Genomic DNA, 24,204 nt, shown 5'->3' with positions numbered 1-24,204 from the left:
CAGCGTGCTATAGAACATGCTGCCCTGGATGGGTCCTGGCTCAGGATGCATGGTCAGGGCTGTCCATCTCATTGTGCTGACTCCACATAAGGATGGGGCCCATGCAGGGTTACCCTGGGACTGAAGCTCATTTGTAAATTCCCATTGCTCTCCCAGTTTTCTGCAATAAGCATCAATCATCTGTAATCATAAATATAGTTATAAAAGCTTGAATGCGCTTTAATGAATTATCATGATGTGGAAATGATTTCGGCTGAGCGGCCAGAGTGCAATGATAGCAAATAGAGTTATCTATAGGTAATTACATAAATATGTCTACGGAGGAAAAATGATGCAGAAGATGCTAAATCCTAGCTCACTGTCTTCTGACTCCAGGATGACTTTGTATTGGAGCACGAGGATTGATTGGTTCTTCCTTAACTGTCCAAGTGTCACCTTGACTTGCCGTCAGATTGCAGAGGACCATAGGTCAGTTCATTCTCTCTCTCTCTCTCTCTCTCTCTCTCTCTCTCTCTCTCTCTCTCTCAAGAATCAGAGAGAGGGGGAACAAACAATGAGAGGGAGTAGGGAAAAATCACACACACACAGAGAGAGAGAGAGAGAGAGAGAGAGAGAGAGAGAGAGAGAGAGAGAGAGAGAGAGAATTACATAATTGCATTATTTTCAGCCCTGGATAAAAGTTCTGAGTAAGAAACAGAGTTTATGAAAACGTTGAATGGGCCAGGCAATGGAACTAGTGTTTCTGAGAGTTATTTTCAGAGTTCTCTCTCTCTCTCTCTCTCTCTCTCTCTCTCTCTCTCTCTCTCTCTCGAAGAGCTGATAATTTTTATTTTCACGTTTCACAATTTAAGGGAAAACCACAGTTTTTTGTAGCACTTCTCCCTCCAGAAGCGTTCTCTCTGTTAGGAAGGGAAGTTCCCTGGCATGCATCTAGTAAACTCAGGTTCAGCACCAAGATCTCCCGGTCAAACATGAAATATAAACGATAAAGAACTTCTGCTCTTATCTCTCTGGCCAGGTCATGTCAGGCCGTGCGGGCACCATCATAGGGCGGGCGGGAGGTCTCATCATCGGAGGCCCGGGCATCATGGACATGTGACCTCCATGGGTGGTCTCATCCCCAGAGCTGGTCCCACAGGCATCATCCCAGGAGGAGGAGGACCCCTCCTTGGCGTCACGGGAGGGCCTCCCATGTGGGGTACAGGCATCATGCCAGGCTGAGGAGGACCCGGGAGACTGTGGGGAGATGGGATCATAGCCCCTGCAGGCGGAGAAGCAGAGAATGGCGCTGGAGGGTTATTTCCTGCTGAAATGCAGCTGTGGTTTTGTCAGTCAGGCTCTTGGCCTGATCTTCTATCCATTTCTGGTGATAGTCTTTCATATTCTCTTTGCGTTTCCGATCACTGCAGTGTGTCTTCCTCACAGACGGAGAATCGTGGCTAAGATACCTATCGCAGCAGTTACAATTAAACTGAGGCATGTTGCTCCACAGGCCGTTGGCTACTTGGGTCTATCTTCAGATGTTAACGAACTGAAAGTAACAGATTTAAACTGATACTTACCAATATCATTGCCACATGAAAGACAGTTTCAGCTTTTCCCCTTGATTGGATTCCACCGTTCAAAAGTACTAATGAAAACGGTGTCAGGGCCAATACAATACAAATATGGTGCTCTTGCCCTTCGCTACGTTCATGGACTCCATGCAGCGACTCTGTGAACTCTGAACTCACAGCTTCCTTTTAACAGCGTCTGTGGGATTCACTCTCTGAGGGCTCCGGCAGCTGGCTTTTTTGGTTCTTTGCTTTATTTAGTTTTACCTCTTTTCAGTGTAATATTAATCTCAGAAGTTCTCATTAACAGTGATTTCTAACTTATTTCCTTGTGGGGAATATTACTCGCACAGAGAAGTCCGATCCCCAACTCTTAAGGAAGGCAGCAGACCCTCTGATTTGTTGTTTTTCTGGCTTGAGTACAATAGTAGCTTTGTTCCTACCCAGGATCCTTGATGTGGGATATGACTACGAGGCTTGCATATTGGAAGGCCTAAGTAGCATTCAATGGTGAGTAACAGCTTTCTGATCCGATAGGAAAAGGGTCACAGCTCTACCTGAACTGGCATGCCGACGAAGAAAATGCATCATCAGGAAGCTCATTTCTGCAGGATTTGCCTCTTTCCCTGGACACCTCACCCTTCCACACTTCATAAGTCACATGCTGTCTAGACCAGACTCAAGGTTCACTCTGAAAAAGATTGCAGTCCCAGGGTCACGGAGAATGGAGGTGGGAGGGAGCCTTCAGACTGAAGAATGGAGCTTTGATTTATGTTGGGTTGCAAACTTAAGTTTTGTCCAAGGTTTCCCACCTTTTCAATATGACAAAAAAAAGCAAGAAAAATAACAAAATAAAAACAAGCCGCATACAATTATAAACAAGGACCGAAAATTACTATAAGTGCCGATTACCTAAGTGATAATTAGATGATTTCAGGATCATTGCTAGAGTTTACAAGTGGTGGACACCATAGATATAAATCCTATGACTGGTGAGACCTAATTTTCCCAGAGTTACAAACACAGATCAAAGCTTCATTTATAATTTATTTAAAAGTGAGGAGCACAAGAATTATTGTGATTTACTAACTGAGATTAAAAATTCAAGCCATAATTACAGCAGGGCAACATCAAAACCCATGTCTGTATTTATGCCTTTCGAACAAAGGGGTTCCAAAGTCCGTGTATCTTTCAGATGCATCTTCATCAGATTCAAAGGTCAGATTCCAGGAGTGTAGATCAAAGCGTCAAAATATAATAAAGAAAAGTTGAAGGACCTCAAATGTCATTTGGCCTTTTCACTGGCACGATCACGATAGTAGAGTGAATTAAACTTAATTTTATATACTGATTGGCAGGGGAGGCCCTTGTTGTTATGAAATGGGCACGTGTGAGAACAAGGGCAAGCAGAGTTCATAAAATGTCGCTTCACAATGAAATACACACTCGATTGTTTCTTGTGTGGGGGTTGGGACTCTACCTGCTTTTAGATGAAAGTACGGGCATCAGAACAGGGCAAGCTCAGCAAGCATGAATGAGGCAGACGAATTCTGAGCTCTGGCTCAGTCCAAGCCCCTGTATCCTGGCAACTGTATCAGCAAGTCCCAGTTTCTCTCACGTGTTCTCTGCCAGCACGAGCTACCGTATTTTTTTTTTCAGGGAGTGTGGTGAGTTTTTAATTATTTTCCACAAAACCTAAAATTGCCAACAAGTACTTTACTTTTCGGAATTTTTAAGGCTTGAGTTGGACATGCACCAGAGGAAACTACGGTAGTATAGAAGCATAACAAAGAGTTCTGATGCCTTTGCAGGAGATGCTGGGTGGATTAACAGAGATAATTCTACTTCATATAAAGGAGAAAATAAGCAAAGCACCACAAAAGGCCAAATAAGCAGATTGTGAGAGAGCTGTTTCCCAGCTCTACCTACAGGGCCCATTCTTCCTAAGCTCTAAAGCTATCTTCAGTTATTAGATACTCATTCTTTCTACCTTTGATTTTTTTTTTTTTTTTTTTTTTTTTTTTTTTTTTTTTTTTTTTAGCCATGGGTAGCAACCAGCAGAGAGACTCATCACTCACTGGTCAGCGTGCTAAGAATAAGCAACTAAAAATAAGCAATAAGTGTTCAACCCTAAATAGCCCGTGTTCATCATACCCTCTCCTCTGCCAAGGCTCTCGTAACAAGAAACATCATGGAAGAGGCAGGCAGAAAGAAAAGGGGAAGGTACCGTGAGATGCTATCTTCTGAACGTGTCATAATTGTGGCACCCGTGGACTCAGAGAAGCTCTGGTCACAAGATACATGGAACATCAAACTAATCACGATTATAGTATGGGTGGGGCAGAATCTCATAAGCTCCCACTCCTAACTGAGGTTTTATGGACGGCTGATAGTTGCTGGGGTGGGGAGAATTGTTCTTATTTAGTGTTTTGGCCACTGGTTGGTTTCCTGCGCTTGCAGTAGATGGTCCCACATTCATCTACATATGCAGGAGTAATTGGACTTGTTGGGCTAAGGTGTATGGGAAGGAAGAGAAGGAGGAGGAGGGAGAGAAGGTGGAAGAGGAGGAAGAGGAATCGAAGGAGGAAGAGGAGGAGGAAGAAGAGGAGGAAGAGGAGGAAGAGGAGGAAGAGGAGGAAGAAGAGGAGGAAGAGGAGGATGAAGAAGAGAAGGAAGAGGAGGAGGAGGAAGAGGGGGTAGAAGAGGAGGAAGAGGAAGAGAAGGAGGAAGAGGAGGATGAAGAAGAAGAGGAAGAAGGAAAGTGAGGGCCACTGCATGATGTAATGATCATATCTTTTTGTATACATATATAAAATTCTTAAAGAATAAGTTTTAAAAAGAAATATGTAGGAATATACCAATCTTTAAAAAAAAAGCATCATGTATACACAGTGGCAGTGCCTTCCTTTAAGTACGAAATCTCTTTCTCTTTTCTAAGTTGAATATCCTACAAGGACTGTATATAACAGAAATTGCAATAACATTTTATAAAACTAAGCATTCTTTCATCCTGCTCACCATCACTTCCCATATTCCCCTTTTAACGCTGCCCCATTCCTCTTGTTGCTGTCAAATGAACACATTTCTCCATCCAACTCAAATTTATTTCTGTTTCTGTGGGGCATTAATCACCCCCAATAACAAGTAAAACAGTGAAAGATGCATACATATTCTTAAATATGAATGTTGGTTCTGTATGCCAACGGAGGACCAACAGGCTTTTGACACTTTATGAAGATATGTCGTGTTCAGTACGAGTAGGTAGTAAATTGAAAAGTCGAGTTCCCGAAATACTAATGACTTAATGTATCATTGTTACTCTTCCATAACAACGTCATTCTAACGCATCTGGTTCAATAGATCTCAAAGCACAGTGCCTATCAAGATCCCCCCTCTCCCCCCAAAGAACTTTAAAACTGTATTAAACTCACCTGAAGTGCTAGAAACAAGAAAGTGTTTCTGAATGCTGGAAATTCTAACATAGAACACTACCCTGCCTCATCCTGGGTTCCTCTAATATGCCGTGGAAAACGATTGCCAATTACATTCAATAAGAAAGGTTGGAATTCCCCATGTTGACTTCTTTCCATTCGATCCCCTATTGTGTAGTACACATGCACACACACACACATGCACACACACACACACACACACACACACACACACACACACACACGTGTCAGACTGAACCTATATATGTGCTGACTGATGTGATACTTAAGAAATTATTGAAGCCAGATGAAGCTCCATGACGAAGTAGCATCAGAGGGTCCATTTCGGGGGGAAAATCACATCAAATATATCAAATTGTTGACAACAATACTCAAACTGATACTTTATCTACTCTTTGATTCTTATCCAGAACAGGGAATTTTGCAGATGTATTTTAGTGGTTGTTATGTATGCTGAAATAAATATATTACTAGCAGGAGGCCTAATTTGTATCTCAGATCAGAGGAAGCTCATTGCAGAGCATCCAGAGGCTCCTGGGTGCCAGCCATCAGATCTGTGCACGTCCCTTAATGCTGTATGAACTCATGAGCATGCGAGCATGCATAGATCCCTTTTATGTTTGCTAGAACTGCTTGGCCTAAACAGAACTGGTCTCCACAGCAAAATTACAACAGAAAAGAGATGGAATATTGGAAAGAATTTGTCTTGTGAATAAAATATTACAACCCAGTAGTGTTTTAAAGATTGGATACTGTGGAGGAAGGGTAGCTTTTTTTTTTTTTTGATAAAGATTTCCTTTTATCTTAAGAGATATTTTGTCCTTTATTCTCAAGAGCAGGAATTGACACAGATTACTTAGCGATGCTATAAAGCCTGGCGTGGTCAAGCTGTGATAATGGAACTGTCAGTGCTGTTAAAATGTACTTAGGTCCCGAGGATGGCATTTGCAAATGTAACTGGGATCCTGGCTAAATCCTCTTTGCGGGTCTGGAAGGGGAAAGAGCAACTGAAGAGAGCTCGGTAATAGCATAAGTCACAGGCAACGGAAGGGAGAAGGGTGTTAAGGACCAGGGTGGTCTTTAAAGAGTACGGAGATTGTTAATATTCGAAACCAACACTTCACCGAGTTTAAGTCACGGGTGGACACTTGAAATATGCTAATCACAGTCTCTCTCTCTCTCTCTCTCTCTCTCTCTCTCTCTCACACACACACACACACACACACACACACACACACACGCACACTTCTGTCTGCCTCTCAAATAGTCAAGTTTTCTTTTACTGTCCACCCTCAACTCTCCTCATTTCCATCTTGTGTCAGTTGGCTGATTGTACTTTCCTTATCCCCATCACTAGAGACTTAAAGATTTAGATTTTACTATTATTCAGTATGCTCTTTTTTTTTTTACCGTTACAACTTTTTAAATTGTATTTTTCTTGGATATTTTATGTATTTACATTTCAAATGTTATCCCCTATCCCCCCCTCTCCCATGCCCCCTCCCCCTTTTCTGTACATTCTTATCCTAATCTGGATTACTGGATTAACTTTCCTCATTTATTTAGATCTTTGCCTATCAGTCGTTAACTTTATCTGTTATTCCTGGTTCAAAGAATTCCCTTTTAAGTATACTTTAAAACTTCATCTTACTTACAATTGTTTCTCGTTAAAATATATTAATCCATTTTTTCTTCTTCTGGCTCCTGCTCTTGGAATGGTGACTCTCAGAATAAGTGTTATTAAAGGTGTGGGCTACACAAGCTGTGGCTCATTCCCTGAGGATCTGTAACTTATCTAATCCGTTCTAACCGTTCCGTGTCTACTACTTGGTTGGTTACCTCTCTTCAGTCCTGGTCCACTTCTTTAGCGTCTTCTTCAGCATCTCTCTCAGCATCTTCTTGAGTTCATCCATCTGCTGGTTTATCTTTCTCTCCCTGCATTCTCCCTCACATTCTCTTGAATCTCTTTTTTTATACTCTTATTATTTCCCAGAATCCTCTCTCTTCCTGCCAGTGTCCCACCTCTACTCCCTGCCTCAGCTCATTGGCCATCAGCTTTTTCATTGACAGGTGAAGCTTATAAGAGAGTCTCTCTACAATGTGTGGTTTTTTCCCTAAAAATCACATATTGGAAAATTAGGTGCAATTCAACAATGTGAAAAGGGAAGGAATAGAGAGAGAGGATCTGTCATTGGGGAAGAACAAAGGAATTAACATTTCTGTGAGTAGTAGGAGAGGTTTGTTATTGATGGGTGTGGTGATTTAAATATGCTTGGCCCAGGGAGTGGTACTATTAGGAGGTGTGGCTTTGTTGGAGAAAGTGTGTCACCGTGGGTAGGCTTTGAGACCCTCCTCCTAGCCAAAAGAAGTAAATCTTTTGACTGCCTTTGGAACAAGATGTAAAACTCCCAGCCCCTATGGCACCATGCCTGCCTGGATGCTGCCATCCTACCTTCCTTAATGATAATGGGCTGAGCCTCTGAACCTATAAGCCAGCCCCAAATAAAGTTTTCTTTATAAGAGTTACCTTGGTCATGATGTCTGTTCACAGCAGTAAAACCCTAACTAAGACAGTGGGATATGTACCCTATAAAGAAACTAACACGTGTCTTTTTTCCTTTCTCTCTGTCACATGTTCTTGCTGTATACTCGTCCTCACAACTTGACGTCTTAACCTCCTCATCTAGAAGCCAATAAGCTTCTGCTCATCTGTGCATTGGAGAAAGGCTTGGATGATACAAAGAACTTGGCTGAATTGTCCTTATAGTTTAATGGGTTTTGTGAGGATGGGGGGATGGCATTTAATAAGGATATTCCTAACCCAAGTGATAAGTGAGTGGCTTGTACCCTCCTGATGGCTTACATGAAATTTAAGATGCAAGATGAAGTCACTGTCAGCAAAAAGACCCAAGACTTGAAAATTTAGAAAATGTGCAGTCTGCCTATACTACAGATAAATCCAAGAAGAGAACAATAAGCCCATGGGTGATGGGCCACTGCACAAGATGGGTGGGTGTGTCAACCACAGACCTTATTAATAGCTTGAACTATTGGAGTGAAAATGGGATGATAAGGCCATTCAGGTTTCAAACATGTACAGCTTTTCAAGAAAAGGGGAAAATGGCCTCAAAGGCAACACCAGGAACACCAGAGTCACTGTCTCGGTTTCTATTGCTTGGGAAGCCTCTGCTCACAGCAGTTGAGGAGAAGTTGACAGGAAACCCTCATACCCAAGAACCACGATGTAGTAAGGATGATGTAGTAAGGACCTCCACAAAAAGCCATCTCTTTAGAGTGAGGTTTGCCAAACATGGATGTAATATTGTGACTTCAGCCAGGGGCACCAAAGGCTGGATATTGCATTAAAGTTGAATACTTTTGCATTTTAAGATCTCATGAAACTTGAATCATTAAATGTCACCCATTTTTTCTTTCTGGTATCTGCCTTATGGGGATGTAAAGTGTACCCCATATCCGAGTCACTGTTGTATTTGAAAGGACATAACTTTGGCTTTCATAGGTTCCCAGCTTTGCCTTGATATGGAATCTTGACTGTGTTTGGTTAAGATGATGCCTAGCAGAGAGCACATAGCATAAGAGTGGAAGGAGGCAACACATGGGTACAATGGATGGGGGGACATGGAGATAGGGGAGAGGAGCCTGCACGGGGGAGGGGGAGAAGATATGGAAACATCTTAAGAAAATCTGTTACTTTGTGAGCCAATTAAAATAAGTAACAAAGAAGACTCTGGTCATTAAGGTTGAGGTAACTCAGGGAAACACACACATTTCTTTTCCTCCTGCTAATCTATTCCTGAAATTATTCACAAAATTAAGAATCCAGGTTGAACAAGGTAGACTAGTTAGTATTTAATAATTTTATTTTGCTTTGGGGAAGGACATGGATTTGGAAGGCCTGGGGTAGAACAGTTAGAGCTTGTAGCTGCTCTAACATCCTATGTTGAAGGGCTTACCTCCAAGTGGACCTTCGGGATGGAGTGGGAGCCCTGAGTGGGGAGCCCTAAGAACAGGATCAGTACTCTCACAGGAAGAGAAAGAGAAAGACCTGTAAAGCTGTCCTTATCACACAGGGCTTTCACTGTCACCTTGAACTTAGACTTTCCTTCCTCTGGAACTATGGGGGATATTTGTGTTTAATCCGCCAGCCTCTGGGGCTGCGTTATGGCAGCCTGAGATACCTATGCAAACCAGTGACATGTGATATGTACCTAGCACTGTCATCCACTATTGCACTGGTGACGTATATGCCTAGGGTATGGTTTACATGGGTCCCTCATCTGGTTTCTGAGTATAGTGATATGGTAAGGTGAACTTTGTGAAGTTTGGCGGGGGAAGTTTCTAGGGGGAGCTGATTAGATTATTGGAGGTTTCACTATGGAAGGATTAGCATAGCTGGTAGAACTCTAAGTTAATTCTTGAGACAGGGTTATTAGAAGTGAACAAGCATTGGTACCCAGTCTACCATGGCTTTCTGAATCTTACACACCCTCGCCATGATGCTGTTACTGAAAGCCCTCAAAGGCCAAACATTGCAAGGCTTCCTGATCTTCACAGTATCTATAAGTCTGAGCAAAACAAATCCCTTTGCTCTAATCTACAAACTTTGGAGTATTTGAACAAATACAGCATTCTATAGAGTGCAATTTTGTGCTGGGTGAGTTAGCTAGTACTTTGGAGGAGAGAAAAGAGGAAAAACTTCATTTTCCTTAGCCAGCTGAACAGGAAGTAGAATGGCGAAAGTACAGAACTGGCTATGCTGCTTCTTACTACATCCACGACAAAGTGGACCCCAACGTGGCCCCCATACGATCCCAGCCACATCTCCTAAGTTCTTCATAGCCATATTGCTGTGCATTCCACAAGCTGTTCTTGCCTGTCTAGCATGCCCTGATGCTTGCGGCTACCTGCCAAGGCCATCCTTACACTGCCATCCTTGATCCCCGCCCCATCTAACACTGAAGTATGTAGCTCTCCAGCACATCTGTCATGTTTCTAGACTATTCTCTAACGGCTCCAAGCCACAGATGAAGTTTCATGCAGTCTTGTCTTTCTCCCCTGGCCGTATGGACATTACCGCTCTCCTCAAGAAGGATGCCCGCTTGTCTCTCTCATCCATTAGTCATTGCGGCTGCTCAGAAAAGGGACCAAATCCCGTTAATCGTTTCAGTTCTAGCACTTGATATTGTGTCTCCAAGTCATGAGTTCTCACTGAAATGGATATCCTTTTCATCATGGCAGAACCCGGCCTTGGGGAGATGTTGGAAAGAGTCTCAACTCTTTGATCAAAGCTGTGACTCCAAGGAGCTACAGTGCAGGTCAAATGAATAATGCAACTGAGAGCCACAGCGAGGGGCGTAGGTGCAGTGTGCGTCTGAGAGTCTCGGTGCAGGGTACAGGTATGGTACATCTCAGGTGGAGAAGAAAAGGGGAAGAAAAGAAAGGTCTAAGAAGCTTCATACGTGGAATAATGGAAACTACGAGAAGTACTCAATTACAGATTATTACTTTTTGAGGGAGAAATGAATGCGAGCTTGATGTGATGGTTATTATTTGGGCGACTGTATACAATACTTAGTGACATACAGGGAGGGAGACCCTGAAACTGGATGTGGCGTTTACATTACATGGCACGAGCACCGTGTGTTCTGCTCTTTCACTGGGCTTTTATATGCAGTGCCGAGACTCTGTCCTCAGGGTGCGACTTCATGCCGTCTACTCAGTAAAATCCAATATGTCCGTTGACCTACAACCTTCTGGGTCCTGTCATACTTCCTTAATCATTTAGGGAAAACGCTGCTGTTTCTAGTTCTTACCTGGAGTGTAATCCTGAGTCCATGTCCCCTTGCACCTCACAGTGAGTAGCTAGATGAAAATCAAGTGAATAACAACACCTCCAGCATTGTCTGCCCAAGATGGACACCCTCCCAAGATCCTCTGTGCCTGCTGCTTGGATCGACAGTGAAGGACCTAGCACACGAACATCAAGACTTCCAGCTTCTTTAGATCTTATGCAGTCTCAGCAAACACAGCTTTGGGAAAGTCAACTTGTCATCGGCAATCACCCGGTGCAACTGGTGTAAGCCAGAGTTCTGGAGCTATCTTTCCTTTCACGTGCTCAAGGAGTGCCAGCACTACTTAGTAGTCAGGGTGACGACGAATTGCATGAAACTTGTAAACATTCAGGTACTAGTGTACTAAATTATCGACAGGAGCAAATCTTGTGGAAACCTAGTTGTTTCCACAAAGAAAATAGCTTATTTTTATTTTAAATATTTAAATATTTATTTATTATTAAATATTTATTTAAATATTTAAATATTTTTATTTTAAATAGCTGTTTTATAAGTGAGTGCGTGTAGTCTTTGTTTTATGAGGAGATGCAGAAGTGTCAGAATATGGTTTTGGGAGAGTGAAAGCGTCTAGCAACCTCTGGGCATGACGCTACATGACTGGGATCCAATCCGCGGCCAGCAGGAAAGCACCCCGAGGCACTTAGCTCGGAGGGCTCTGGAGAGTTCTCTCCAACCATTTCCTTTGTAATTATGCCACATCGCATCCTATTTCGCCAAGGGCATGGTCTGACTGGTGGTTTTGCTGATTTACTGGCCTACAGGGCAGTGCTAGGAAAACGGAAGGCTTCCAGCCATCATTGTAACGGCTGAGGAGGCCTCCTTGCAGACTATCTGTATCCTGCCGTGAGTTTATGGCTTCCAATGGCTAATTCTGTTTACTAGTCACAGCTGATAGACTGTGGATACTGAGGCCAATCATATGGGTTAATAGTAGCTTTAGATTTTCAACAAAGGAATATCCACATATGCTGACCATTATCCATTATCCTGGACCATGATCCAAACAGGCTGAGATGAATGCAGTATCTTTCTGGTAAGTACCATTCATGTTCTCAACATAGGGCTTATTTATTTTTTCTTTCTGTTTTTATTATAGTTTTCAGTTTTTAGGATGGAAATTATTTTGATATTACATTTTCTAAGAACTGAGGAAAATCAGGTTCAAATAGAACATGAGAACTCTCACCCAGTATCATCATTGTAGATTTGGAGGGAATATAAAATGAACCACCAAATAAGAATTAAGAAATAATTGAAATAAGAATTATAAAAATGCTCAAAAATATTTTGCCAAGGTACTGAAACTGACTGACTAAAAGAACTAATTATATAAAGGAAGTAATAGAAAAATCTGTGTGGCTCCAGTCACATGAATGGAAGAGATTTTATTTTTGTGAAAATTGGGAAACTCATTCTCTAGCAATGGAAAGAAAACCCAAGTTTCTATGGGTGCACTGCAGGGTATGATGTTACATATTCTGACCCTTCCTTCCTTACATCTTTTGTTTGTAAAAATCCCCTGGCTACAATTCTCTTAAAATATAAGTTAAAATGGTCTGAAAGCTGGGATTGGCACCTAGCTCTGTAGTATTGAAGAAAAAGCCAAAGCAACCATGTAATCAAAAGATAGAGTATCTTTTGGGGTAGACAACTCTATTTTAAAAAGCAGTGAGTTAAAAGTATCATTTTAACATAAAATACATGGTGAATCATAAATGATAGAGTGAACACAAGGTTTTGCCATGAACAACAGTTTCAAAGAAACACTGTCATCAGTCTGAGCATTCTCTATAAGATGTGCTACACATACATAATGCACATGCTCATAAACCCTCATTATATACATGCATGCACATACGCACATGCATGCACATACATGTGCGTGCACACACACATACACCACACACCACACAGGTCCTGTGAAACATTCTGTGTATTTTATAATTAGAAAGAGAAGGGTGATTTAAAAAAACCAAACGAGCTGGATCGCAGATCGGTGCTGAACACTTTAAGGACATTAAAGGAAATAATGACACTGAGCGAATGTGGAAGCTACTGGCAGGTGGCTTTTAGAAGTGAGCCGTGATAAACTGGTTCCTAACAGCTAAACTGGAGCCTCTGCTCTCTGGGTCTGTCTTTCTCTGCTGTACTGCAGTGGAAGAAGAAGCCTGAGTGCCTGAGTGTACTCAGGGAGTTCACCTTTATACTTAGGTCCCTTTTATTCAAGTTCTGATTTAGAAATTTCCTGACTGTGTGCGGCAAAATAATAGAGCCGTCCCGATAAACAGTACACCTTGAATTCCCTTTTCTATCAGAATGATTCCCTTCTGTGTTTATATTATCCTCTGACCTTCTATAAAGACTATAAAATTTCTGTACAGTCATGTTCCCTTGAACCCAGTAAACCCAATCCTCACCGAAGCAGTGATACAGTTATCCACTGTGCACAAAAGAACAAAGAGAATTTTTTTTAAATGCTGAGATTTTACTCAAAGACAGTGCCTAGGAACAGTCTCTGGTAGGCTGATGTCTCTTTCCTGCCTCACAACTTTTCTTTTCTTCTTTTGAAACAACCACGGAAATAGCCCTAATCAGCACACATGTGAAGGAGGTTAGGGAGCCTTCCCTGCAATCACCTATAATCTAAGAATATACCGAACAAAGATGATATCAAAAAATAAGGTCAACATTTAAAATTTGGAACAACAATAGGTTGCACTGATAAGAATTCTTCTTCCGCCCAATTCAATGCTGTAAAAAATAACAACAACCGCTTTCTCCTTGGCCACGGTTCTGCAGAGAGTCAAAGTCCTAATGCGAGATCTGGTTTTGATAACCCTTGAGTCCATTGCTGTGAAAAGTTCTAGTCCAGAAGGACAGTTATTTTCCCTGAATCCTTCAGTAAAGCACGAGGAAGGCTTAAAAGGTGTGCTGGTTTGGAAGGCTCACAAAGTTGTGTTGCAAAACTATGTGGAGTTTCTGTGGTGATTGCTGCAAATCACTGACCAGCGCCTGAAAGGCCCCAGGGATATTTGACAAATGGCTTATGGATATAATAGGGAGAACTCTTGGGGTTTTTATTTCCTTAATGCATACATATCCTGAGGGCAAATGAATATCTTTATTAGAGGCCATTTCTCAAAGAAGAGATAATGAACACAAGGGAAAAGATAAAACCTACATATTATGAAATATTTCCAGTGTAGGTTTGATTTTAATTGGGGCATTTCGGCATATACCAGATGGTTTATTGAAACACTTCACACAAAATTGCATACACAGTCCAAATGGAATCATGGAGAGATTTAGTTTTTTTTTAAATTCTTGTTGTTGAATACTTCATTGGAAACTTGTATGAATTCCAGCACTTAGTCCATCAAGATCTCACGCTCTTGTGTACACGCATATGTATGTGCTTGTGCATGTGCATGTGTATGCATGTGTGCATGCACATACATGTGCACATGTGCATACACATGTATGTGCATGCATGTGCGTATGTGCATGCATGTATGTAATGAGGGTTTATGAGCATGTGCATTATGTATGTGTATCACATCTTATAGAGCTACCCCAGTTTTACTTTCAAATCAGTGGAGCACATAGTTTTTTGTATGCATATTTCAAAAGGTTTTACAAAGAACAAATAAGGTATATTTGTAAAGGAACGTAAAAGGGCTACGTTGAAACAAATGGAGCGTCGCTGTATTATATAGTATTTTCATTTTCATAATACATTAATAATGTATGCAACAATAACGTGTATCCTATAAATAGAACGTAAGTAAGAAAGCAAAGAAGTAAAGCTCAGTTTCATCTTTGGATAAAGGTATAGATTTCTACTCAGAGGTGAAATAATTAAGCAATTAAAGGTCTCTAAGTATTCAGCTTATGTTTATATGGCGATATATGTTTACCACTGGAAATTATTTTTGTTAACAATAGCATCATATAACACTACTCACCAAATATTATTGATGCACAGACATGAACAATACAAGTTGTATGTATGTACGTACATACCCACATACATACACACACATATACACATACACACATACACATATGCACACATATATACATACACACAAACACACACACACACACACACACACGCACGCACACGCACATACCCCTTTAGTGTCTTAAATGGCTCTGACTAACTAAATTTAACTCTTCTTTATTCGAAACACAGGGAGATATTCTTAAAATGATGGAATTTTAAAATGTGAAAACATAACAGGATTATTTGTAGTTAACTCTAAAAAGATTGGATTCTGGTAATTTTATTATATATTTCTCACCTGAGCAACTGCCTTTCAGATTTTATACTCTTTTAAGAACTAACCTATGAAATCTTAGAGCAACCTCACTCAGAATAAAACTGTGTAAAAAACAAACATTAAAAGGATAACATCTAAACCTCAGGGCTTACGAAGTAAATAAATCTAAGGGGGGAAATATGTATTTGTATCTAAAGTCGGAATCAGTTGTTCAAGTGAATTTCCCAAGTACATGTATGCTGCACAGAGCAGTTCTGATGTGCTGTGGGTCATGGTGGGTTGTGAACCTAACCTTTAACCTAGAATGCGGCATCCAAGTCCAACAATGGCTCAGCCACAAACAGCTAACCCTCTCTCCACTCTTGACAACAAAACTGACACTGTTCCCAAGAAAGTTTTGCCCAACCATATCAAAAACAGGTCACCTGAGCTCTCTTTATTCCTCTCTTAATATTAAACAAGTTTTTGTTCTTGTTGTTTACTTGTTATTCGAGGGTTTCTTTTTGCCCTAAAATGTCATTATATTAGTCAAACCTTTAAGCTGTTGTAGGAAATACTGGAAAGAATGACTTTTAAAAGTGGGTATTTACTTGGCTTTTATGGTTCCTGAAATTTCAAATCCAAGATCCCTTGATCTTGTGCCTCCTGCCTGGGGTGAGGCTGAAGATCATGGAAGTTACACTGTGAAATACTGGAGGTTGTTCCCTTCACAGCAACCAGGAGGGCGGAGGAATGAGGGTGGGGAAAACAAGGAAAGGAGGAAGATGACTGGGAAGACACAGAGGGAAAGAGAAGAGGGAGAGAGATAGTGAGAAGGAGCCACAGACAAGGTGTGTCTCTACAGGCCCACCCTCAGTGACTTACTTCTACCAACCAGTCCTTTACATCTCAGCCAAGCTATCACATTATAAGTTGATCAATGGGCTGCTCATGTCATTGATTAGGACAGTGCCCGCTGAATCCAGTCACTTTTCATAGCCCGATAAGCCACCACTCAGTCACTTGAGCTGTTGTGGACCATCTCAGATTCCAACCCCACTGTGAAGTCCTCACCTACAGCCAAAGGCCACAGGGCTTACAGATCTTGTGAGGGAAGCCGGAAGCTGCCGTGGAGCATAGAGCTGGAAGGCTATAGCATGACAGGAATTGGAAGGAAAGGCCAAATGGCTGTCTGATCCTGGCATCTGCTAGGCAGAGGCAGGGCTTTCTCTGTGAATTCAAGCCAACCTTGGTCAACAACATTTCAGAAAATCCAAGGCTATACTGAGATGCTGTCTCATATAACATGACATGATATGACATAATCCATAGGCAACAAATAAAATAAGCTTAAAATGTATACATGGGATAAATAATGCGGAAGTCACAGAGCATATGAACACATGCGAATCTGCAAACACTATAAATTGTCACTGGGAACATTTTTGAAATCTAGATTTTGAAATTCTACTCAATACATCAATTACAGTGTTTCCCTTTGTGCCAACATCCTTGACTTAGTTTTCTAAAATCATTTATATTTCTTCAATATAAATGTAATGACCACTGATGTTAAAAATACATTTGGACAAGAAAATATTGCTTTCGTACTCCATCAGGTAGATAGATAATTGGCAACACTACTGTGGACACTTCATAGATGTCACTGTCTTGATGGAGAACCACAAGATCGCTCACCAATAACTGCCTGCTGCTTGTGATTCTGTGCCTCCTTGGGATTGCTACAGTGAAATGTTATAATTTCTCTTTTAACCTAAGAGTGGTTTAATTGAAATGCTGAAGGACAGACTCTTTGGGCATCACTGGGAGAGGGCTTGCAGTACATCTATGAAAATTCACAAAATAGATTTGCCACCGTCCTATCCGCTCAACACGGTAGTGAAATCAATACATATCTTTTTGTCCAAATACGTTTTCATTGTCGACGGCCATTTTATATTATAAAAATAATACAATCCGAAGCACCAAGAAGCTCACGTTAGAGAAAAACATTGACGCACGGTAAGTATTAGAATATAATTTTAAGAATCAAAATTTAAAATTGTTATGGGGTGCCCTTTTTCTGTTTGAATTGACTATGAAATGGGGGAGATTCTTTTTCTCTATCATGAAGAAGAATATATTGTATTTTTCTACTAATCACACCAGGAAATGTAAATGTTTTGGGCAAGTTTAGACTGTGGTATCTCCTTGGACATCCACAGAGTTTCAGATTTTAATGTTATCATGGCAAGTTTAAAACGAGCTTCAACCATCAGACTTCAATCTGTACTGCAGGTTGGAATAGTCACAACACTTGGAGAAAGTTCTATGGTGAACAGTAAAGACAGAAACAAAGCCACAGGCAGGTCCAGAGCTATAGTTAGTGGGACATGTCACCCAGATAATGGAGTCATTATTCATTTATATATTTATTCATACATCGCACGTGTCCTAATCACCTCATTATTATTAAAAATTAAACATCTTGTAACGTGAGCATAGTTTTCTTTGTGACAGTCTATGAACTTCTCAAAACTATGCTATATTTTAGAATCCAGCAGGACCATTATACATTCAGGATAAGTCACGTTCTGCAACGCATGCTTCCCTTTCTCTTGCCTTTGCACTGGGAGCTACACTTCCAAGCAAACCTCCCAGAACAAGAGGAAGGTAGATGATCCAGCTACTGCATGTTGGAAGCCATTTTGACTTCGACCTCTTGGTTGGAGGAAAGCCCTGCTGGTATTGATTCCTTTGGAAGTTTTGAACTCTAGATCCAAGAAGCCAACTCCATTGTCCGCAACAGGACCAATGGGACGTGGATATTACTGAGCATTTGTGCCTGTTTTAGTGACCCCATTGTCTGGCTCTGGAAGACTTTAGATTAATGACTCCTGTGTCTCTGGCTGTTGTAATGTTTTTTTTTTTTGTCTCATAATAATTCTCTCTCTCTCTCTCTCTCTCTCTCTTGATGATGTCAAGAATATTTGCCTATTAGCCTTCCTAGACTTGCTTTAATTTTCACATTATTTTTCTCTAAAAGATCTATTAAAATTACCTTTCTGCGTAGATGGCACATACAACAGGCTGTAATATTTGTTTGGCTCACCTGGTTTTACTGTACAAAGGCTCTGCTTAAAGTTTCAACTGTTTCCCAGTGAGGTGTGGCTCAGTAAACTCAGATTCAGAAGAAGACAATCTGTACACGAATAAGATTTCGATCATCTCTATTTCAATGTAGAAACGGCTTGAGAATTTCCCCATTTGATACACAATTTTTAGTACAATAATTTTAAATGTTAAATACTTAGGATGAATTTTCTTTTTCACTTAACATTATTTTTATAAAAGTATAACTATTCACTTCACTTTAATATTTTATTGTTTCAAGTTAGTCTTGTCGCTTATAATTCACCTGATATTACTAATAGACAATAAAATCACTTTCAAGAGTGTGATGGCTAATACTGACTGGCATCTTGACTGAATCACGTCAACTGAGCACTCCTGTCGGGGACTTTGTGGTGAGATTGTTTGAGGTGAAAAGACCCTCCCTAATTGTGGGCAGCATCTTCTGGTGGCAGCCTAGAGAAAAGAACACGGAAGGCAATTGTGGCGTTTGCCTGTTTGCCTTCACTCTTGCTGGCAAGTCCATTGACCATACTGCTGTCACTCCTATAGCCTTTTACTGATATTACAACTTGCTTATTTGGGCTTCCAACATAGACAGAACACCAGCAGCTCTCCAAGAATCTTCCTGGCTTTTAGTCCAATGCTGGGACTGTTGAAGCATACATGTTGACTTCATGGCTGAAGATTCATAGCTTTTCTAGGATGAGATAGGCATTGTTAAATTACCTAGACCCCATCTTATATGCTAATATTAAAATACTCTTTTAATACACATTATATATATAATAAAAATATATTCATTTTATGGTTTATTTACCTCTAGACATATCTGATATATACAAAAAGACAATAATCTGTCGTTGCTACATAGATGAATTTCAAAAAACACAGATTTAATTTGACAGCTGTTTGCTACATATACACAGCTACTTGGTGAAGCACAGTTTACACCCAAGGAATAGTCTTTAAGATGGCAAGAAGCCTGCTCAGCAAATATGCCAAGGCTACGATTCTAAAGCTCCTCCCCCTTCTACAGCACCACACACAAACAGAAGTGGAAGTTATTTCAGGGCATCGGATGCTAAACTGAACACTTCGCCTGTGAAACACACACTCTACGGTTGCGAACTATAGCGAGAGTCCCAAACTCTCTGAGCATATTTATGCAAACACCCTCACATTAATTCAAGAAACGCTTGATCGTTGCACGGTGCAGCTGGGGGGGGGCGGTGGGCAGGTTCTTGCTTCTTTGCACCGATCATGTTCTCCTGCTTTGAGAGTTAGCGTTAGAAGCGTGTTTTACTGGCTTTGTTTTGGACTACTGCATCATTCTCGGCGACATCTCGAATGAATAATTAAGCAGGTAACTGTGGAGCACTACAGAAATTAATTTTAAGAGGACAAATGGGATCAGGGAATACAGCATACACTGCATTTTACTGAAAACACCTTCAGCCATTCCACTAAATAATCCATGGTATATCGTCTGGTAATTTCCAGGGTGGTTTCCCTTGGCCAAAATGAATTGTTTGTGCTGTATGGATTACAATGTACTGGGTCCATGCATTCATGGTTTACTTCCCCCAAACAGGAGAAGAACAGAAGTACCCCCCTCCTCATGGTATCTGACAGTTTGCCAAGATATGTACTCTCAGCAATGTCTAATTAGGTGGAGAGAAGCCACTGGTCGTGTAGTCACGCCAGGAGAGAAGGAAAGGTAGTAGAACAGAACTGCAGGGGTTGAGAAGGGGGAAGACAGTAGCCATGCTTTCACGGCTATGATCAAGCATTGTTGAAGCACAGACAGGTAGGTAACTGTGTGTAAGTACCATGAAGACATCTTTGGTATTTTGCATGAACGTGGGGGCTCTGTAGCCAACTTTTGGCTGATGAAATGTGGGTGGAAACTATTCATACTTTTTCCAGGCCTTGACAGAAAACAGTTGGTGAGAGCTTTGCATCATCCCTTCCCACTCCCCACTGATGTCTACTCCATCATTAGGAAGCTAGAATCAACAACCGTTGAGAAAACCCTCCAGTGGCAGAGGGACCAGTACCTCACACACTGGGTTCCTGAAGACCAGGACCCAGAACACATTTTCCTTCATGCTAAGGAGTTTGGAACACTCAGCTGGAGTTTTCTGAAATCTCTTCAGTGATATCAATTCTGCATATTTCTTTTTGTGTCCTGTAGCCTGCAGTTTCCCCCACTGCAGCTAGGGATGGTATCTCTTTGGTGCCTAAGAGCCATCATCCCTGACAAATACGTTCTGCTAACTTCCAACATTCATGCTTTGCTTTTTGTGCTTGTCTGCTTACTGATGAGCTGCTCTACAAAACCACATAGATGAGCTTAAGACCTCTTTAGCCTACAGACTCCTTATAGGTCTTGGCTTCCTCCCAAGTGTGCCACTCAGAGCTCCTATACTGAAACTCAGCAAGGCACCATGTTTGAGGGAATGGCTCCTCCTTGCACGTATCATAGACATATTGGTGTCTTCATGGAGGCATCATTATAGTGCACAACATAGTGCATGTATAGCCTTACCCTGACTTCTGGAGACTCAGAATAAATAATTCCCTTATAGGACATAAATAAAGAAAAAAATTAAGCATGTTCAAATCAAATGGTGAACCTGAGAACTATTATTGCCAATGAACAGATGGTGAACTTACAGAGACAGTTGGAGTAAAAGTCTCATCACATATACAGTCAAGAACTGAAAGAACTCCAGGTCTGGTTGTACCAAAATCACTGTCATGCTTGCAAAGGCTCAGCATGTGAGGCAAGCCTGTAAATTTCTTGGTCTAGTCACTTAAAGTATATTCTTGCTCTTTTTCTTTTTTTTGACAGGATTTCAAGTAGCCAGTACTGGCCCTAAATTTACTAGATAGCCAAGGATGTGCTTAACCTTTCAATCCCATCTTTTTACCTAATCAGTGCTGGAACTACATGTTTATGGGGTTCTGTAAAGGAACCCAAGGCTTATGCATGCTTGGCAAGTAAGTTTTTCAAATGGTGATGTTTCTCATCACAGATTTCTGAGAAACTGTCCAGCACTTCTATGTCCACAATGCTCCTAGAATAGCAACAAAATGACTCCTTTATACCAGATCTGTGGAAAGACCATTACAGACTGCTTTTAACAACACATTTAGAAATCTTGACAAGGTTTTAAACTCTCATTGCAGAGTTCATAGTCCTTGAGGTCAATTGGGGGATGTGAAAGAGTAACTTTGGATACAAATAAAATCTATCTCATTTCCTAAAAACAGAGTCTATTTATTCTTTCGTTTAAGCTAATGCTTTGTTCAATAGGCACGGAGAGATAAATATGCAATTCTAAAACTGTTTAATGAGTTAATCAAAAGGCCGCTGCTGGAGAACATGTTCAAGGCTAACTTGGATTACAGATGGGGAAAATTGCTGTGATCTGTCTCAAGATGAAAAGGATCCTTTTGCATGTTCCGCAGTAGAGTGCTTGCCTAGCACAGGCCATTGAGTCATTTCTAGTACCATACCCTCATATAAATTGAAAGATGTGAATCACACTGTGTTAAATTAGAGAAGTATATGTCTTAGGAACAAAAATAAGGGGTCCAAGAATATTCATGCCAGGCTCAGGAGACCAGTGACCCTGGGAAGAACTATAAGAATGATAGGTATTCCCTCATTTGAAATCTGTTTTCTTGGCCTCTGGAAAACATCAGTTTTTCACTTGTTTCAGGAACTCTTTTATCCTAGTGATGTCACTACCGAGGTTTACAGGTTTTAATAGACTTATTTCCCCAGGTTGAAATGCTCATGGTTTTATCCACAATTTTGGGTGTACTCTAAGAACTGCATATGAAGCAACTCCTGTGTAAGAATCGGTATCAGTTCTCAACTCAACAGGAGTTAGTATCTCCTGGGAGTCAAATCTCGGAGCTATTCTGGAGGCAGATTCTAGGTCAAGTGAATTGAGGTGTGAGAGCCCACCTTTGCTCTGGGTGGCAGCATCCATGGACTGAATTGAAAGGCAAAAGTAAGTTGAGTATTCATTACCCTCGGCTTCCTGATTATGGATACAACATGTGATTGAGTACCTGATGTCTATGACATCAGAACTCACTGCTGTGGCAGATAATATCCCTCTAAACCAATGGTTCTCAACCTGTATGGAGCATGACCTCTTGGGGACAAGCAACCTCCTTTTCACAGGAGTTGCCTAAGGCCATCAAGAACACAGATATTTACATTATGATTCACAGCAGTAGCAAAATGGCAGTTATGAAGTAGAAAGGTAATGATTGGGGGTCAGCACAACATGTGACACTTCATTAAAGAGCTGTAGTATAAGAAAGGTAAAGAACCACTTTCCTAAGCCATAACCCAAAATAACTCTCTGTCTTTTTTTTTTTTTTTTTGGTTCATTTTTTTCGGAGCTGGGGACCGAATCCAGGGCCTTGCACTTCTTAGGTAAGCGCTCTACCACTGAGCTAAATCCCCAGCCCCAACTCTCTGTCTTAAGCCTCTCTTGTTAGGTAGCTTTATCATACAAAAGAGAAAAGAATGATATATTCTATAAAGTTGATCTTTTATACAAACACACAGACACAGACACACAGACACACACATACACACACACATGAAGTAAAAATTTCTGGTTTCTTGAGATACTCAGATGTGTCATATGATACTTTTCTGGAAACTGTCTTTCTTAAGAGAGGATGTTTTTGCTGATACAGACAAATGGGGGGGGCTGGGGAATATGTTTTGCTAAGAACAGAAACATGTTGTTTATCTGGAGGCAGCCTAGTGAAAGGGCATGGGATGTTTTGCCAGAAAGGATGCTTGAGAGAACACGTGATGTTTGGAAAGGATATAAATCTCGACCAGTAGGCAGCAGCCAAAGGACAAGGCTGGGTGGCATTGGTATGCCTTGCCAGTCTTTGGTGATCATTGTTGGGCTTTGCTGATGCTGCTCTTTGCTGGTGATGGTGGGTGGTATTGGTACACCTTACCATTCTTTGCTGGCCATTGTTCAGTGTGACTTCATTGAGAGAAGTGTCCGCAGGCTTCTTGCCACTTCCAGGATTTGAGCTGATTGGCAGAGCCATGCAGGTTCTTCTGGATCGCCTTGCCATTGCAGATTCCTGAGTGGGGGTTTGTGAGTCCTGATGTTGCTGATTTATAATTGGTGTTTACGAGTGGGTCAAGCTGCTTCTGCTGCTTCGTGGGAACTGAACTGCTGATATCCTGACAGCACGAATTGGATTTGCTCCAAAGAAATGTTTCTAAACTCATCCACATCCCGTTTTGCTCTATTAAAATTTCCTTTCTACTACCTCTTATAGGTGGTGGACCAGAAGGGACATTAAAGCATTTAAAAACCCTTATTAAAAGTAAGTTTTAAAAGAATCTAAGCCTACCTCTATATGTGAAGGAATTTTCTATCCATGTTATGTTTTCCTAAGTAAAATGAGGAAAAAGAATTTCATAGAAAACGTGATAATCTATGACCTATTTACCTTTACTTTGAAGTATTATAGCACAGAGTGACCAGCTTTGGTATTTCCATGTCCTAGATGAAAAATTGCCTTTGAATGATATGTACTTCATTGGTTCCCTTAAGAACCTGTGCATGAAAAGCTGTGTGGTGGGCTTCACCTCTCATTCCCTTTCACTCCCAGTAACAAAGAAGATCCCATTACAAAGCACAATGAATCTAAAATGCCACCATCTCCAGCTGCCCATGAACCCAGCGGAGAGTCTAAAACTGGCTGTTCTCCCTTCTCCGGACATACAGACAGTCTCGTGTTTTCCATTGATCGACTTGGTATCAAAATTCCTAGCTTCTTCATAACTAGACAGGAACTCCAGTTTGTCTCCTAAAGTCAGTTTTCTCCCTCAAGGTCTACTTTCTAAAGGTCAAGGTAGGCCCTGGGA

The 24,204-nt window shown here is 41.1% G+C and overlaps 1 pseudogene; it reads right to left on the bottom strand.

The window, feature by feature from the left end:
* Positions 1 to 585: 585 nt before the first annotated feature.
* Positions 586 to 24,204, bottom strand: part of LOC134479771 (U1 small nuclear ribonucleoprotein C-like) — a 37,000-nt pseudogene continuing 13,381 nt past the window's right edge.

This window comes from Rattus norvegicus, chromosome 7 (assembly GCF_036323735.1).
Source record: "Rattus norvegicus strain BN/NHsdMcwi chromosome 7, GRCr8, whole genome shotgun sequence".
NCBI lineage: Eukaryota > Metazoa > Chordata > Mammalia > Rodentia > Muridae > Rattus > Rattus norvegicus.
The sequence above is the reverse complement of the archived record's forward strand: the minus strand, read 5'-3'. Positions and strand labels throughout refer to the sequence as shown.